This window comes from Lissotriton vulgaris, chromosome 4_1, assembly GCF_964263255.1.
Source record: "Lissotriton vulgaris chromosome 4_1, aLisVul1.2, whole genome shotgun sequence".
NCBI classification, from domain to species: Eukaryota; Metazoa; Chordata; class Amphibia; order Caudata; family Salamandridae; genus Lissotriton; species Lissotriton vulgaris.
In genome coordinates this window covers 1,921,696,098-1,921,712,441 of record NC_141691.1, presented here as the reverse complement: position 1 = coordinate 1,921,712,441, position 16,344 = coordinate 1,921,696,098, and positions in this window count along the sequence as shown.

Sequence of the window (16,344 nt, the reverse complement as noted above, 5' to 3'; positions counted from 1 at the left end):
CCACAAGCATCCAACCACCTCCAGAGACCTTCTCTTGAAATAAAACAATGCACATAAACACAGGTAACCACCCACCGAGACCTACATATAAAAGCCCACATAAACACGCCAAGATTCTCAACCCTTCCAGAAGAGGGGCATAGACCAATAACACAGCTTAATTGGAGACAAACCTCGCTCCATGCCAAGTGCCGAGGACCAAAGGACGAGCATGTGTCAAAGGAACCATTAAACTAAAAATCCCAACACAAAAAGACACCCCTGGCTCAATCAAATCCCACAGGAAAGGAGTACGGTCCCCAGTGTGGCTAGGAGAGAGAGGAAACCAAAATATAACAGCATTACGGCAGGCTAACACCCACTACGCGCTTAAAATCCTAGCACCTCTCAAAACAGTTTAAAACTCACCATCCTCCTAAAAACCTTAATACATCCTTTTCAGTGGCCCATGAGGAAATCTTTTACTCATGTCTAAACCATTGAGTGCATCGGTTAAGTGTAAACACAGATATTTTGCAAACAACTGCCTACCAATGTGTTTTTTCCAAATTAACCCACAAAAAAAACAGCTCTTATCCTGCAGGTCAGTGATCGAACTGAAAGTGCACCAACACTGCTGCAGCCTGCCATTCCTTTGACAAATCTTTCGAAGACTTTCTTTCACAAGGACAATTGCTCAAGTAATACAGGATACATTGACTTTTTTTCAACAATCCTTGAAAGACATTGTTTACACAGCATCAAGGCTAGAAACCACTGGGCGCCCAGATGACCGACACCTCCCCGAAGATGACTCCACAGCTGACACACGTTTTTTAAGCTAAGCATTTTTGTATTTCTGTAAACACCCTATTTAGCCGGGGTGCTCTTGAGCCCCTCAGGAACTAGACATATGCCTAATCTCATAAATGTTGCTTCTACATTATTGCAATGTATGCATCACATACATTTACACTGAACCAAATGCTGGTATTCCTCACTCACTACACATCACACTCCTACACAACACCTGGTATCAACACATGACCGTATATTGTAATTATCAAAAAGCCGGGAGGTCTCCTTATAAATCCAATTGGGGACAAGGAGCAATTAATGGAAATAAAAAAAGTCCCTATCCTACCTAGACTTGGAAAAAGTACACACAGTTTGAATTCATAAACCCAATAAAATCATAACCACATACCTAATAAATCACAGCAATAGGCAAAAGACATCAAAACAATTTAAAATAGTATTTTCGCAATTGTACATTTATTCAATATAAAGATAATACATTCATAGTGCCAATAAAAACAGTTAAAAATTGTGTCAATTCACATAAAAATTGTTTAAAAATACAGAGTTGTCGACGCAGCGTTTCGGTTTTGTAATAGCACCTTCATCAGGACAAAGTTCTATATATGGAAAGGTATAGAACGCGGTGTGTTCCTGGGCTAGCCCCATACATCTGGGGCGCCTGTTTAATATCTACCATAAAACGGTGGCTCCCTTGACCTCAAGAGAATAGACAAATACTCCAAAGACGGTGCAGTATTTAGACGTGCCTTAATATCCAGTGGACATGCACCTACTGATTAGAAGGTGACCTCAAAGAGTCAGAAAGATATCTCAAATTGAATACTGAGTCTTCTATACCTTTCCATATATAGAACTTTGTCCTGATGAAGGTGCCATCACAAAACCGAAACGCTTCGTCGACAACTCTGTATTTTTAAACAATTTTTATGTGAATTGACACAATTTTTAACTGTTTTTATTGGCACTATGAATGTATTATCTTTATATTGAATAAATTGTACAATTGTCCAAATACTATTTTAAATTGTTTTGATGTCTTTTGCCTATTGCTGTGATTTATTAGGTATGTGGTTATGATTTTATTGGGTTTATGAATTCAAACTGTGTGTACTTTTTCCAAGTCTAGGTAGGATAGGAACTTTTTTTAATTTCCATCAACACATGACCTCCATGGGCACACAAACTATGAACAGGTCATTTTATATATATATTCGTTGATATCCCATGCCATAGGTACAGTCAGGCTTTACCTATCCCAGGAGATAGCCTCTGAAAAAGCAACATGCCTTGTCAATCTGTACCTATGTAGGATCAGGGCAAATATACAAATAACCAGGTGGCAACTGATGGGAATGATCAACAATGATGAACTCGGCCTAAATGCTATCAATGAAGAACTGAGAGCCATTCACCTTATGGTGATGCCACATTTGTACGTGCTGCACTTGATGACTGCGATGGAGGGGGGTCAATATTGGTGCTTCCTGCTGTACTTTTATTCCCATAAACGAGATGTACAATGGGGTGAGTAGCCAAAATATCAAAATTAAAATATCGACCTACAATAATATCGATGTTTTAATTTCGATGGTACAGAATATCGATGTCAATAATTTCGATGGACAGAATATCGACCCTAAGGTAAGTACTATCGATGTTTTTAATATAGAAGTTAGTAATATCGATATCAAATATATCAGTTACTAATATCTATGTAAGTAATATTGAAGTTAGTAATATTGATATCAAATATATTGATGTTACTAATATCGATATTTGTATTATTGTCATTTTTTTGTTTAATAATTTAATATGTATATGTGATATGTTTTTTTTAAGTGTACCACTACTTTTATAATATATGTATACTATTTGTATATGTTAATAATGTTTTTTTAAGTTAATTTTGTGTTTTAGTACCGTAGCGGGTTGTGGGTTTATAGGGGACTAGGGTGCGAAGTAATTTAATTATACTAAATAAATTATTATTTTTATGAATTATAAATACATTTAATAAATGTTTTGTGTTTAAGTTCTGTAGCGGGTTGTGGGTTCATAGGGGAATAGGGTGGCAAGTAATTTAAATGTAATTAAGTAATACTTTATTTGTATTAATTGGTATTGATATTTGTATTATTGTTAATTAATTATTATCTGGTAATTAGTTTTGATTAATTAGTAAATCATTTTTATTAATTGGTATTTCATTTTTATTAATTGGTAATTACTTTTTATTCATTGATTAATTGATAATTAAGTTAAGTGGACTATTTCATTATTGGAGTGTGTTGTGCGTTTATAGGGGAACTAGCAGCCCGTCCCGACATTGTCCGGGTATGAATTTCGGCCGGCCACTAGTATATTGTTTTGTAGGATTTCGTTTTGATAGCATTTCTTATCTGTGACAGGCATGTGAAACGCTCTGATTCACAGTACACTGCTGAGGCACTTAAGAGTGCGCATTCAGTAGTGTGTGAACTCGAGTTTCCCTACTTTATTTTTCCTTGCAATATTATATAACGTGCACTGGACAACATGGCATGAGCACAATTTACATTACAGAAGAACACATTCATTTGTGGTAGGCACGGGGGGGAGACAAAGCGATTTGCCTGGAATCACAGGATGTTGAGCTGATGCCGAGATTCGAACGTAGCTCCCCAGCTCTAAAGTTCGCAATTCTAGAACTTGTGGCGGGAGGTGTGTCTAAAAGTGTATGTCGGTGCTGGCCATCAATGAGAGAGACCTGTGCATTTTTCAAATGGGTGGTGAAAAAATATGAGTATGTTTCTGGAGATGTGGGCCGCCGTGCCACCAATGTACTTACCAGGGGAGGGTAAACACCCATTATTCCGCAACTTTCTTTCCGCATACCATCACTCCGCATCCTTTCATTACGAAAGTACCATGACTACGCAATGCCATTATAACGCATGGCATTACATTTTATATGCTTTTACCACGCATACATTTACAACGAAATTCGTTGTAAATGCATGAATGGTAAAAGCCTTTGTTTTTTTAATGTTTGGATAAGGTAAGTATGGATATAGGGGTATATGTGTTGGGGTACTGAGGTATATGTTTTGGGGTGTTTGGGTATTTTAAGCGTTCAGATATAGTTTTGGGTTATGGGGTACAGGGGTAGTTTTAGGGTTTAGGGATAGGTGTGGGTTTTGGGGTACAGGGGTGTTTTAGGGTTCAGGGCTAGGTTTGTGTTTTGGGGTATAGGGGTTATGGGGTAGGTTTGGGTTTTGGGGTACAGGGATATTTTAAGGCTTCAGGGCTAGGTTTGGGTTTTGGGGTACAGGGGTATTTTTAGGGTTCAGGGCTAGGTTGGGGTTTTGGGGTACAGGGGTATTTTAGGGTTCAGGGGTAGGTTTGGGTTTTGGGGTACAGGGTTATTTTTAGGGTTCAGGGCTAGGTTTGGGTTTTGGGGTACAGGGGTAATTTTAGGGTTCAGGGGTAGGTTTGGGTTTTGGGGTACAGGTGTATTTTAAGGGTTCAGGGCTAGGTTTGGGTTTTGGGGTACAGGGGTATTTTAGGGTTTAGGGGTAGGTTTGGGTTTTGGAGTACAGTGGTATTTTTAGGGTTCAGTGCTACATTTTGGGTTTTCGGGTACAGGGGTATTTTTAGGGTTCAGGGGTAGGTTTGGGTTTTGATGTACAGGGGTATTTATAGGGTTCAGGGATAGGTTTGGGTTTTGGGGTAGAGGGGTATTTTTAGGATTTAGGGATAGGTTTGGGTTTTGGGGTACAGGGTATATTTATAGGGTTAAGATGGGTTAGTGTTTAATGGTATTGGGGTATTTTAAGGAGTAAGGGTGAGTTATGATTATGGGGTGCAGGGGTATTTAAATGGAGCAGGGTGGGATTAGCACACAATATGAGACACGGCATGAAGGGCGGAATGTACCACACGCCTCCAGCATTTGTCACGCCCCCAGCGCACGCCCACAACACAACGCAGAAACGCCCACAAGGGACTACTTTGCTGGCACGGTTCTTTTACCTTTTAAATGTATATGGTGAGCGTCTGTATAGCCTATGTCCTTCTGCTGCAACTGCTCTTTCCCACGCTGTATTGGGTGTTGTGATTGGTGCTGTGGTTTCTGAGATTACCCGCCTCAAAGGTTTGGGCTCTCTCTTTATTATACTAGTATGGATAGTGTTGGAAGTAATTGAAATGTAATTAAGTAATTATTAAACTAATTTTTGGATATTGATAATTAATTTATTGAACACGTTATTATTGCTAATTATTTAAAATTATAATGTTTTGTTCATGAAAATTAATTTATTGTCTTTTAACCAATAATTGGAAATGAAATATTATTAAATATTATATATTGATATTTGTAATGAATACATAAATAAGTAAGTTTTAATTGGTAATCAATGTTTAATAATTAATATTTTGGGCTATACAACATTATTTAGTTGTTCAATATTTCTTAATTGGTAATTACTTTTTATTAATTAATATGTTTTTGTTATTCATTTAAAAAAATATATTTTTTTAAGTGTAAATTATTATTAATTCATTATTATTATTTATTTTTTTGAAAACCTTTATTGAAAAAATAAGGAGATACATGCGCAAGCCCACAACGATCGTGGCCGGCCCCAAACACAGTCAATAGAAACAGGAGAACCGTAGGCAGTAGGTCAATCTACAATCAGGATATTTCAAATTACACCAGGCATGACTGTGGGGTGCGCGACACAGGATATGAGGTTTTCATTTTTAATTTTAGAAGAAGAGAGGGGGCTGCAACAACAAGGACTACACACCTTACATAAAAGGACACAAAAGAAACAAGGGGGACGCACCCCATTTACAACCAGAGATAGACTATGACTACAGCAACTATATAATCTAAGCAGCCGCAGCGACAAGACTGGACAATAAGCGGCATTACAGAAAGCAACATTTCCAAGTATGATCCCCGAGAGCCCACCCCCAAGAACAGGAAACAGAGGCTTGTTGAAATGCCGGAAAAAGAAAAAAGATGCGAGACCCAGAGACAGCCAACCCTACTAAAGAGGAAGAACCCTCCCAAAGCCGGAAAAGAGCGATAGGGACCATAGAACAAAACAAACTAAAATAACAAACCCCCCCACACCCGCCACCCTGCACTCCTGTAATGGCTACGGCCTAACCCACTAACAGCGTGCCTGTCGCCCCGGAACTGCCCCACAGTAGGGAAAAGTATAAAAAGTGGAGGAGGAGAGAGACAGACCCGCTCCCGGGCACTCGGTATCCCTCGCTGGCAATCAAAACATATAGGTACAAGGGGTCATCATTGAGCAGGGTATGCACAGACGGGACTACTGCGAGTGGAGCGTAGGCAGTAGCACGCAGTAAACAGGATTGACCATAAAACAGTACATTTCGCTCTCCAAAGCAGCTATACCCATTGTAGTAACAACGTTATGAAAGCAGTACCCCTTGCAACAAAACCAACAAACAAAAATAGAGAGCAAACCTATAACAGTCCCTCGGCCTCTCCCTCACATAATATTATATCTGCACAGGATGTGAACTAAAGCAGCAAGAGTCAGATCGAATTAAACAAGTCGCAAGGGACAAATTCAGCCCGGCGCAGCATTAAATAAGGCAACGTGTCGCGCAACCCTCACAGCTCCAGCACAAAAGACGACGACCCAGAGGAGAGTCATTTATCCTTGTCCAGTCTTGCTTATATCACCAGATCCAGCAACATTACCAATCTCCAGCAAGTGCGACGGGCAAGACCTGGCATTGAAACAGACCTTCCACACTTCATGCAACGAAGTAACACAGGAGAACAACATTTAAATGTCCAAATACGGCAGGAACAGCACCAGGATCTCAAGCAGCAGGTCGTAGGAAAAGGGTCTATCAGTCAGATCCAGTCTAGCGCCTCCAGACTGTCCGGTGCATCCAATAGTACAATCATGGAATGTCGCGAGGCACAGTGTTTCCGACCCTCCAGTTGCAGTAGTAGGCGCCATCTTGAAGCATCTGGGCGTTGAAGACGGCGTCTCGCTGTGCATTAACGGGTCAGCCGATCTCATTCGCTCCACCGCGAGGGTCACTTTATCCAACTTGCCCCCCAATAATCGGGCGCCCTGCACCAAGGTGTCATGGAGGGCAGCTAGGGAGGCCAGCAAATTGTCAAGGTGCAAATCAGGTCCGTGCCCCCCGTGTACCATGTTCCCCTTCTCCATATTAGCACGGGTCAGAGCAGGTCCGGAGTAGGGCCGTGGCACAGGCAGCAAGGCAGCGAGCAGTGTAGCTCCACCGGCAGGGCCACCGAGATCAATTAAAAGTCACTGCTGGAGTCAGTTCAGCTTAATGGCGGCTCGTAGGAAATTCGGGAGCCTCCCGCCAGAAGCGGGACGAGTAGCAAAACACTTCTCGGCAGAGAACAAGTGAAAATCGTGTCGCACTATCTGTCTACACGGGGGCACAGTGTTAGTCTCGGTCCCCACACGTGCTCACAGTCTGCCAATATGAGCCTGCCAGAAGAACCGCCGCTACTCGCCACTTCGGAGCTGACCGGTCCCTCCAGGCCACCGGCGGCCGCTGTTATTCACTCGGGGACCAGCCTCACAGTCTGGCCGAGTCCCCGGTCTCAGGGCTGCTGCGGGCCGCGAACGTCGCCTACCATATCTCGCCTCCACAAGCAGGCACGAACCTCGGGCTTCACCCTCGGTGATCGGACGCATTCATGTCCCCGTGCACTCCGTCTTGCTGCGGTAGTTCATGCAGGATGTGGTCCCGGGAGGAGATGGTGATCGGAGCCGAGGGACTAGGCGGCCATTGCGGTCGCCGGCTTGGCTCCTCCCCTATTAATTCATTATTATTTATTGGTATTTATTATTAATTATTCATTTTAATTATGTTTTCAATAATTTTTTGGTATTTGCAAATAGGTTATAGTTATTTAATAATGAATACATTAATAATTGTTAATTGTTAAATATTGTTTTTATTTATAAGTATGTTGTTTTTAACTTCTACGCTATCCAACACTTTCCCACTGTTCCACTCTCTGGAGTTGAACTAGAAATTTTTACCCCTACGCTATCCAACACTTTCCCTACTGTTGCACTCTTTGGAGTTGGAATAGTAATTTTTACCCCTACTCTATCCGACACTTTCCCTACTATTGCACTCCCTGGAGTTGGAACAGTAATTTTTATCCCTACGCTATCCAACACTTTTCCTACTGTAGCACTCTCTGGAGTTGGAATACTTATTTTTACCCCTACGCTATCCAACACTTTCCAAACTGTTGCACTTTCTGGGGTTGGAATAGTAATTTTTACCCCTACGCTATCCAATGCTTTCCGTACTGTTGCGCTCTTTGGCGTTGGAATAGTAATTTTTTTCCCCTACGCTATCCAACACTTTCACTACTGTTGCACTCTCTGGAGTTGGAATAGTAATTTTTACCCCTGCGCTATCAAACACTTTCCCTACTTTTACACTCTCTGGAGTTGGAATAGTAATTTTTACCTCTTCGCTAACCAACACTTTTCCTACTTTTGCACTTTCTGGAGTGGGAATAGTCATGTTTACCCGTACGCCATCCAACCCTTTCCCTACTGTTCCACTATCTGGAGTAGGAATAGTAATTTTAAGCCTTACGCTCTCCGACATTCTCCTTACTGTTGTTTTTTTTTTTTTTTGGAGTTGGAATAGTAGTGTTATTCCCTCTGCTATTTAATATTTTTTGTAATATTTAGCTGATGTAGCATATACTTTAGTTAAAAAAAATGTTATTTTTTATTTTTTAACATAATTATTTAATTAATATGTATGTTATTGTTTTGTGTGTATTGATGTATTTTATTTTTTGTATATTTTTTGATAATGTATAAATTATTAAAATAATTATTAAATCTGATGATTAATTAAGTATATAATATATATTATATGTATATGTTTATGTAATGTTTTATTAAATGATATATATTAGGTATTATTCTAAATATTATAATATATTTACAACTATGTTTATTACATTTATAAGTATTATTTAGTTTATTTTAAATATTTTTATTACCTAAAAATAAAACGATATTTTTGATATCAATCTTTCTTTTCGATATTTGTGTACTTACCTTGCTGTATATAGGATGTCGATATTCTTGACATCGATATTTTTGTTACAATATTTTTGTAGGTCTATTTTTTGACCTTCTATATTTAGTCCGTGATCCGTACAATGGGACATCACCTCATGCCATCCATGAACTGCAGCATCTACAAGCCAAAACAAAGAAGGAGAGAGGTGCCCCGGAACAGGACTAATGCTTTTCATGGATCCCTTATGGGTCTCCAAAATATTCACATCAATAATTTCAGTTTTCATTATTGTACTTCTGTTATGTGGTTTCCTACAAGTGGGGGTTTCCTATTGTAAAAACGCAGTCCCTAAATTAGGGGCTCATTAGGATTGCGGATAATCCGCATCCTCCGGGCCGGCGGAAGCCACCGCCGGCGCCTGGAGGATGCGGATTATCCGCTGCGGACTGGAAAAAGACCCCGCCAGATTAGGATGGCTGGGGGATCTATTTTCCGTCGCCGCTTTTCCGCCGCGGTCGCCTTCCGACCACGGCGGAAAAGCTCTAACATGGCTGGCGGTGTCTATCAGACACCGCCAGCCATATTAGGATAGCCTTTTCACGGCGGCATTTCCGCCGTGGAAAGGCATACGGTGTTGTCTTTGGGGGCCCGTTGCGGGCCCTCAGGGGTGAAGCGGGTGTGGGGGGTGCACTTGGGGGGTACCTATGGTACCCCCCTGCCTTTGCTTGCACGAAGCGGCAGGCACCACGCGGTGCCTGCAGCTTCGTGCATGCAAAGGTAAACATGTTTTTTTTAACATTGCGACGTGTGCTGCTTCAAGCAGCACCCGCCGCAATGTTAAAAATACAGGATGTGACCGCCAGGGTGGCGGTCACATCCTAATTAGCACTGAGGGACCGCCGCTGCCCCTGTGGACGTTCCCTCCTCCTCTGGGGTGGCGGACGGACGCTGGTCCGTCCACCATCCTAAAAGGCCCCTTAGTTAGTATGCACATAGCTAGAGAAAAACAGACACTACAGACACACACACACTTTCTAATAATATTACTGTCATGCCATATGAGGAGGATAAAGTCTTTCAAGATTCAACTAGTGGGGGAGTGTTAGAATGGGTAAATACCATGTCAATGAGTACCTTGATATGTGCAGGTCTGACAACAGCAATACTAAAATATGCAATGTCAACGTGTGCCTTCACCTAAGCCCGCACAACCATGTTGATACCGTCAGTAACATGATCAATGTATGTCATAATCCATACACGAAGGGCAATGTTGTTACGAGTAAAAGCAATGGCAATGTATGTCATGATCTAGGAATACATAACTATGTCAATGTCAGTAAAAACAAGACCCATGTACGCTATGACAACTGTACACAAACATTTGAGAATTACAATTAAAAAAATGACACCAGTCACTGCCATGTTATGTAGAGGAGTTCCTGTGACCCACACCCATGCCTATTGAATAACAATCAATTGATCAATCAGGGGATTATAAAGTGCGTTACTCACCCATGAAGGTCTCAAGGCGAGGGGGTGCTGTTCCGGATCAGTTGAAGAGCCAGATCTTAAGGCACTTCCTGAAGGTGTGCAGTGTTGGGGAGCGTCTGATGTTGACTGGGCGCTTGTTCCAGGTCTTTGCTGCGACGTAGAAGATGGCTCTTCCACTTGCTCTGGTTCTGCAGATGCGTGGGGTCTCTGCCAGGGCGAGGTCGGTGGAGTGGAGGTTCCTTTTGGGTACGTGGAAGGAGACTCTCTCGTTAAGGTATGTGGGTCCAATGTTGTGGAGGGATTTGTAGGCCTGGGTGAGTAGCTTGAAGGTTACTCTCCTCTCGACGGGGAGCCAGTGGAGGTCTTGTAAGTGCTGGGTCATGCGCTTGTGTTGTGGGGTTCCGAGGACGAGCCTGGCTGCGGTGTTCTGGATGGTTTGAAGCTTGTGTTTCAGGGTCTTGTTCATTCCGGCATATAGGGCATTACAGTAGTCCAGTCTGCTGGTTATGAGTGCGTGGGTGAAGGTCTTTCTGTATTCTGGGGGATCCACTTGAAGATCTTACGGAAGATGCGGAGTGAAGCAGGTGGAGGCGACAGCATGGATCTGGCGGGTCAGGGTGAGGGAAGAGTCTTGGATGATGCAGAGGTTCCGGTAGTCGTCCCTTGGAGTTGGGGTTTTTGAGGGCAGGGGGCCACCAGGAGCTGTCCCATGCAGTGGGGGAGGGTCCAAGGACGAGGACCTTTGTCTTCTCTGAGTTCAGTTTTAGGCAACTGTCGCTCATCCAGGCTGCTACGTCTTTCATTCCTTCTTGGAAGCTGAGTCTGGTGTCTTCGGGGTTCTTCGTGAGAGAGAGGATGATCTGGGTGTCGTCGACGTAAGATACTATGCTGAGCCCATGCTGTCTGATGATGGTGGCGAGGGGGGCCATGTAACCGGTCACCCAAAGACAAATGCACGCCCAAATTTATCCCACATTGACTTCATGAATGCATAAATAATGTTTGTGCCCACGTCAGACACTACTTCTTTAGGGAACCTTACTTGGCTAAAAATCCCAATCAAGGCCGTAGCCACTACAGGTGCAGACACAGTCCTCAGAGATACGACCTCTGGGTATCTCGTGGCATGGTCCACCGAAACCAGGATAAACCTGTTGCCCAAGGCAGTTTAAGTGACCAGGTGCCCAACAATATTGATACCCACCTTTTCTAAGTGGTCGCCAATAACAAGTAAAGAAATTAGAGGAGCCTTTAGCTTTTTCTCTGACTTCCTACTGACCTGACAAGTGGGACATGATCTACAGAATGCAACAGAGGTTGTCTTTTTCGGAGGCTAATGAAAGTGGATGACAAGCCTGGCAAAGGTGATGTCCTGCCCCAGATGTCTTGTTAGTGGTATATAATAAGGCAGACCCAGTAGTAAGGCTCTGTAACACTGGGGGACCACCAACACATGAGTTTCCTTAGGCCCAGGATACTCAGTCTCACTGTATAGGAGGTAATTCTTCCAAAAGATAAGATAATCTCTAAGGGTGCCACCAACAGCCTAAGCCTCAACTTGCCACCTCAAGCAGTCTAAAGTTGAGCACTCTTTTTGAGCTCTACAGAACTCCTCCCTGGCAGCCCCCCTCCATTAACTTGCCATCCAGCAAGCTCAGGCAGGTCACCTAAGGCTCCAATGTCCTTCCCTGTAGGTTCTAGGATGGTGCCATCAGGCTCAGTCTATTCCTAGAGTGTGGGAGTTTTAGGGGCTAGTTTCCCACACCCCTTATCCTTACTCTGTTTGGCAGCATCCTCAGCCACGTTTCCACTCTCCAGGCCTACTGATGGGCAGCCACGGATCTTGTGGTAAGGCACAACCACCCACTAACATCTCCAAGTGAAAACTGAACTTCACCTCCTTCCAGGCAATAACTTCCAAGTTATTCCCTAGCAGACAATCAACTCGCATGGCAGGACTCACAGCTACTTTAAGAGAACTTGAGACCTCCCCCCACTCATTGGGAACCAAAGCCACAGGGTAGTGACTCTTATGTTTGTCTGCTACTGCAACCTGGTGGAATGTATTGGGAATTACCTGCTCTGGGGTGACTCGCTGCATGTACGTATAAGTATAAGCAGGCATGTGGGCTTTGGACACCATCTCTTTGTCACCCAGGAACACATGGTAAACCTCTGCTCTTTCCCCAATGCAAACTAGGGCAATCTCCTCTCCAAATGCTGCACTGCCTAACCTCTGGATCTGCCCACCAGTGGAGGGGCTGTTCCTCTTCGGACACTTGGCATCTCCCTTCATGTACCCATACCGGTAACATTCATAGAAACTTCGGCACAAACGTTCCTGTTTTCTTGTCAACAAGCCCATTGTTTTCTCAGTCAGGTTGGGACTAGGTCTCCTTCCCCTGTGATCTATTTTTGGAGCCTTAAAATTACTCTTCTTTTATTTTTATCTCCCCCTCTTTCTTCTGGTTGGGACCCTGACCACCTTTTTGCGAATTCCCCCAAATGTCTTTTTAGACACTGTGGTGCTGACCTAAAGGTCTTCCTCCTGTGCAAGCTCCCAGGGGTCAGTGAGCTTACTGTGTTGATGCAAATCTGTAAAGCAAATAATGCGCATGCTCTCTTTCAAAAAATAAACTATACAGCAATCACCTAACTGCCCCTCACCCAACCACTCTGTGTCTTGCTGTAGTAGTACACAAAACTACCCAAGACTGGTTTGGCAACTTCTTGGTGTCCCTGAACCTGATGCAGTATTTCTCAAAGGTCATCCCAAACGTGGTGAGTAAAATGGCCTTCATAGGCGCATACCTCATCTGACCCTTCAAATCTAATGTAGGCAGTGTATCTCTCCCCACTGTGAACAAGTGTTTCCACAGGCTTACTCCCCCCAATTATCATCTGAGACCCTGTGCATCCTCAGAGTTACCTAATAGGTAGAAAACTATTTGCTATATCATTCCTCTCAATACAACATAGCTAGGCACGAGATCTTGGTGTATGAGGACCCTTACCTCTCCATGGGATACTGGATTGCGGCCAACATTGATGCTGGAATCTGCTTGCTTAGCTTTGAGGGACAGGTCCTTCAGGTCCATCTCATGAGCCAGGGCGAACTTCCTTTCAGCCAAGACCAACCCCGCCTCAGCATTTTTGTCCTTCAGGGGCAATCTTTTCTCCACTAAGGCCCTCTTTGCATGGGGACATGGGAGTCTATTCCTAGGGGCTCTTTCAGATTGAGGATCTATAATTATATAATTTACATTGCAACAAGTCCTCTGTATATTTTATCCATTATCACCCAGACTAACATATCGACCACTGAAAATACTTTCATATTTTCACTATACAAAGTCACCACTAATCCTTTCTGGGTTTCGAAGTAACATGTTACTCGCCGAAAAAGCACTTCAACAGCCCATCAAGGGTTGCAAACGCTATATAAATGCAATCCTTTTTTCCCTCTTCAATCCATCCACTATCATTTTCAATCCAAATATCTGAGTAATATATTCACCACTCAAATTATTTTCATATTTTCACTATACTAATTCACCACTAATCCTTTATTTGTTCTGGAGTAGCATGCTACTTGCGGAAAAGCGCTTCAACGCCTCATCAGGGGCAGTAAGCGCAATATAAATGCAATTACAATAACATACAATAAGATTTGGATCTCACTTCTGATGTCTGCTCTATAATGCAACTGGACAAAGCAGAAGGTATGTTCACTGCATTTGTCAGCACCCACAACTTCTTGATTCAACTTACTGTCTTTATTTGCATGACTCAATAATTTTACAAAGCAAATGAATGTTATCATATGTAATAAAATCACAATTTCTTACCTCAGGTAACTCTTTCTCTCTGTTTTCAAATGATATATGTGCTACCCTGTCATATTATTCAAGCTATTTCTTTTTCAGGCAATATGGTCTGTGAAACTAAAAACCTGAAAATGTTTTCCTTAACTGAGCAAACGTGGCCAAAAAATCTGAAGATACGTGAACATGAACATGAATAGATTTCTAGAGATTTTTTACTTTTACGTACCACTTGTTTCTCTGGTAGTTAATGTTCCTTTTCACATTTTGCAATTTTTATTTCTGTAAATAAAAGCCCAAGTCATTTGCATTCTGTTGAGGACATTTTACACACTTACGATTTGGTCACACATTTTTAGACATTTTTTCCAGATCCTTGTTTCATCTGGGCCATTGCTGTCCTTTTTTATGAGTGACAAACAATGTCAACCCAACATGTTTGGGAACGTTTATTAGGACGAGAATTTTCTCGAAATTGGGATTTACAACTGCCCAAACCTAGAATACATGGTCCCTTAACGAGTAGTTTCACTTAATTTCTGTGACAAAATCTGAAATTTTATGCCTGATCTGAGCGAGCAGAAATGGTCAGGGTGGATGCAGGTGGGGGTAGGAGTTTGTTGTGTGAGTTCAGTCTTGTAGGGAATGCTTGTGAAAATGCTCCCCCGACTTCTGCAAGGAAGGGTAATGCTGCTGCCTGTTCACTTAAGTGGGTCACCCTGCAGCCCCTCCAGTAGAAGTAGTTGCCCAGGTGTTTCTGGGTCTGGAGTTATCAGACACAATAAGTCCTGGACCAGGGACTCAGATTTGTGACTTGTCAAATTTCACCAGGAGTTATTGCTCTGGGTGAAACTCATAATGAGGGTTTCATATAGAAAACTGATATGTTAACCAGATAGCGCAGTTTTCCTTCTGAAGGCATATACTGATAAACGTCTTGATTAATCTTCCACCCTTAGGGCTATATTTATCATTCTATGTCAGGACCGGAGGCGAGGATTACGCTTTTCTTTCTTCACATTTATTGACAGCAGCCATTTTAAAGTCAAAGAAAACAACACTTTCCCATAAACCAATGGGAATCAACAGATAACAATAGAGTATCAGAGTGTCTCTATGTAGAGTGTCCCTTAAACTGGACCAATCAGGAGTCGTCCTGGTGTTGATAGTCCTCTGTTCTTGTCCATACTTCCTCTTTCTTCGCTGCTGCAGCCTAGATAAGTCATGATTTATTTTTCTCTAACTGTACTCTCCTTTTTGTGGCATTTCTCTTAAACCGTTGGTTTAAATGCTGTTTTCATACACTGTACATGCTCTCTTGTTCACAGTTGACTCGGTGTGGGAGTTCTGTTGTGGCCGCCTCACGGCGCGCTGTTGCTGGGACGCGCGTCCCATACTCCGCGCCAAGGAGTTTAATTCTTGTCAGATTTGCTGTTTTTCTCTACAGGTGTTTATTCTTGTGGCCCGCCGCTACTCAGCGATTCACTGTAAGCTGTGGGAGCGCCGGGCTCCCTAGCCGCCATGGTTGTGGTGGCATCATTGCTGTGAACTCCAGCCCCCACCAGAGGGCGCTGGATTGCGTGCCTCTCGCAGCGTACGTGCCAGGATGCTGTGCATTCCAACGCGGTCGGATCCCAGACCAGCGGTGCTGCGAGTGCTTGGTCTGCATCTGCCCTATGCCCCTGACCCGGGCCGTAAGCGATATTTCATCTCTGCACGACAGAGATTTACGCCCCCATTTGCACACCAGTTAGAGTCAGTAGCTGTCATTAGGTAGGATTTTCAATCCCCAAGACTAGGGGGGGGTCCGTATTGTTAGGCCATCAATGCTCAGTACCTTCTGGCAGAGTCAGTAAGCAGATAGACTCTGCTGGGACCCGTGCGGGCAGGTTGTCCTTTATATCAATATTTTTCTCTTGGCACCAGGGCTATTTGGGTCCTGGGCTCTGCACTAGTAATTGCGAGCACTGCCCGCCCACATTTGTGGCTGACACCCAGTCCCCCTTAATTTGAGGTATACCACCTCATGAGGCCAGGTCCCTCCTACGTACTTCCCTACTTACCTGGTACTTACCTTTTACATGGAGTCCTTTAGGGACGATACATATTATGAGGACCAGTAGGGGGAGGATCCCCTTGCAGCCCT